Source organism: Eulemur rufifrons, chromosome 8 (genome assembly GCF_041146395.1).
Source record: "Eulemur rufifrons isolate Redbay chromosome 8, OSU_ERuf_1, whole genome shotgun sequence".
Taxonomy (NCBI): domain Eukaryota; kingdom Metazoa; phylum Chordata; class Mammalia; order Primates; family Lemuridae; genus Eulemur; species Eulemur rufifrons.
This window is the reverse complement of record NC_090990.1, coordinates 85,420,994-85,424,057: the sequence shown is the minus strand read 5'-3', so window position 1 is coordinate 85,424,057 and position 3,064 is coordinate 85,420,994. Positions and strand designations below refer to the sequence as shown.

At 40.1% G+C, this 3,064-nt stretch overlaps 1 non-coding gene across 1 annotated transcript; it reads right to left on the bottom strand.

The window, feature by feature from the left end:
- Positions 1-296: 296 nt before the first annotated feature.
- Positions 297-437, bottom strand: LOC138390964 (U4 spliceosomal RNA). The gene has a single exon (XR_011234617.1). It is a non-coding gene; the product is annotated as a U4 spliceosomal RNA (small nuclear RNA).
- Between the last annotated feature and the right edge of the window lie 2,627 nt (positions 438-3,064).

Here is a 3,064-nt window from a genome sequence, read left to right as displayed (position 1 = left end):
TTTTGGAATCAACTCTGCAAAGACCTAGTTCTGGAAATCCCAGAACTGAATTGGGCTATATCTGCCATGTAATTGTTACCCTGAACCTAAGGAAACCCCTTAGGCCTAGTTTGTAGATGATGATTTGGACCTGATTTAGGACTGGACTCTAAAGGTGAAGAGTAGGTCAGACACTACTGGTTTCCTCATATTTCCATAGCATATTACTTGGGACATCTTCCTCTGCTTTTTATTTATTTTCTAGAGTTTTATTTTATTATTATTTTTATTTTTTATTTATTTATTTTTTTATTCAGTCCCCGTAGGGACCATCAAAAATTGCCAATGCCGACTGTATTGCAAGTCGTCATGGCGGGGTATTGGGAAAAGTTTTCAATTAGCAATAATCGCGCCTCGGCTAAACCTCATTGGCTACGATACTGCCACTGCGCAAAGCTATTTGTTATTTTTTTTTTTGAGACAGAGTCTCACTCTGTTGCCCAAGCTAGAGTGCCATGGCATCAAACCTAGCTCACAGCAACCTCAAACTCCTAGGCTCAAGTGATCTTCCTGCCTCAACCTCCCAAGTAGCTGGGACTACAGGCATGCGCCACCATGCCCGGCTAATTTTTTCTATATATATTTTTAGTCGTCCATATAATTTCTTTCTATTTTTAGCAGAGATGGGGTCTCGTTCTTGCTCATGCTGGTCTCGAACTCCTGAGCTCAAATGATCCACCCGCCTCGGCCTCCCAGAGTGCTAGGATTACAGGCATGAGCCACCACACCCGGCCTAGAGTTTTATTTTAATAAACCTTATAATAGGAGGGGTGCAATGTTGTAGATTGGGGAGGAAGTAGGAGGTCATGGACAATCTATGTATGGGGTAGGGGAGCGTGGTGAGGATGGAGAGGACTCAATTAGCTTCCTACCCTTACTTTACCAAAAGCAGTTTGGAAAATTCAAGTGACTCAGCTCCAGTACTCCCTATTTGGTGAATGTGTGTGTTTGAGGATATCATTCCCTCCCCCAACATAAATTATTTACACTGGAGAAGTCTCAGGTCCCAGCTGTACTTTAACCAGGTTTTTTAGTTAATCCAAACTCCACTCTCATATCCTTCAATTGCTCATCCCTTAGCCTTCTTCATCCCCTTGTGCCCCAAATTGAGTGCTGATTGTATTTCTAAGCCCCTGGGAATACATCTAATGTCATAGAATTGCCACCCATCAAAAGGTAGGTTCCATGACATTAGAATAAAGATTTTAACTCTCATAGAACTTTATGCTTTCTATGAATTAATAACCAAGCTACTTTATACTCTAGTTGTTTACATGCATATCTTATTGTATTGCTCCTAATAGATTATTAAATTTCTCTAAGACAAAGACATATGCGTCATTCATCTTTTCTCCTTCTTTCCCAGCCCTCTCTGCTCTCTAACCCCCGCTTCAGTGACATGATGTTTATGTATAAAAACGGAGTTGAATAAACAAGTGATCTACCCAATCTTTCTTAGTTTCAGCTTCAACCGTTGAAATAAATGGGTATCTAGGGTTTTTTCTAGCTTTAAAAGGTTGACAATTACACATTCTAGAACAATTTAAAGCATGTAGTAGCTTAAAAAAATCATACCTAAAAAGCATAAGCTATTCTAAAAAAAAAAAAGCAAAGGAAGGACAATATAGTACAGGCATATTAGAAAATGTATTGAGAAAATTCATAAGGCATTATTTTAAGCAATTTGTGTATGATCTAAGAAGTAGCATTAATCTTTCTTTAGGATTCATGCAAACAGCAAAAATGTATTTGATGACTAGTCATCCTTATCTGCTTCAATAACATATACATAAAATAAATTTGAAAAAATTTGTTGAGTACTTATGTGCCATGCACTAAGCGCTTAGTGTGAAATGACTCATTTAATTTTCATAGTATATCAGTAGTGGAGGCATAGTCTAAATTTCTGGGCATTCCACATCAGAATTAAATAAAATATGAAATAAAACTAAATTGTTGGCCGGGCAGGGTGGCTCAAGCCTGTAATCCTACTACTCTGGGAGGCAGAGGCAGGCGGATTGTTTGAGCTCAGGAGTTCAAGACCAGCCTGAGCAAAAGCGAGACCCCGTCTCTACTAAAAATAGAAAAAAATTATATGGACAGCTAAAAATATATAGAAAAAGTAGCCAGGCATGGTGGCACATGCCTGTAGTCCCAGAGACTCGGGAGGCTGAGGCAGGAGGATCGCTTGAGCCCCAGGGTTTGAGGTTGCTGTGAGCTAGGCTGATGCCACGGCACTCTAGCCTGGGCAACAGAGTGAGACTCTGTCTCAAAAAAAAAACCAAAAAAAACCTAAATTGTTTAAATTGTCTTGAAGCTACAAAAGAGACCAGGGTCTCACTCTTGCGCAGGCTGGTCTCGAACTCCTGACCTTGAGTGATCCTCCCACCTCGGCCTCCCAGAGTGCTAGGATTACAGGCGTGAGCCACGGCACCTGGCCCAAAATAGTGATTTCTAAGCACAAGTGACTATGAAACACTTAAGATGTTTGTCTTACAGTCTTAATTAATTATTTTAGCTCAAGGCACATCTCAAACATTATTCATTTCATCATATTAATACTAATGTCACTGGATTAAAGCAAATTATATAATTTTAAGAGTCTTAAAGTTTAAACATATATAATTAAAATTTCAACATAATGTCCCATTTATTCTTACTTATATTAATTCACAACAAATCTCTACACCCTAACAATAGTAAAAAAAGTTTAAATAGTTTGGCCGGGCGCGGTGGCTCGCGCCTGTAATCCTAGCACTCTGGGAGGCCGAGGTGGGCGGATTGTTTGAGCTCAGGAGTTCGAGACCAGCCTGAGCAAGAGCGAGACCCCACCTCTACTAAAAATAGAAAGAAATTATATGGACAACTAAAAAAAATATATATAGAAAAAATTAGCCGGGCATGGTGGTGCATGCCTGTAGTCCCAGCTACTCGGGAGGCTGAGACAGGAGGATCACTTGAGCTCAGGAGTTTGAGGTTGCTGTGAGCTAGGCTGACGCCATGGCACTCACTCTAGCCTGGGCAA